Genomic DNA, 225 nt, shown 5'->3' with positions numbered 1-225 from the left:
GAATTGTCAAAAAAAAATCTTCTCACTCATGTAAACGATATTTGACATATGTACGAATGAAATATGCATAATTCTCTCATAATAACACCACAGTTCTGTTATGTAGTCTTCCGGATTGTTACGCTGTGAGCTGACCTTCCAGACATGTGCTTATTAACATTCTTTTGTCTTTAACTTGATCTTCCTTCTTTCCATTTCATTGATTATTTGCTTATTCTTTTTCCA

This window comes from Penaeus monodon, chromosome 27, assembly GCF_015228065.2.
Source record: "Penaeus monodon isolate SGIC_2016 chromosome 27, NSTDA_Pmon_1, whole genome shotgun sequence".
Classification (NCBI taxonomy): Eukaryota; Metazoa; Arthropoda; class Malacostraca; order Decapoda; family Penaeidae; genus Penaeus; species Penaeus monodon.
Note: the sequence above shows the minus strand (reverse complement) of the source record.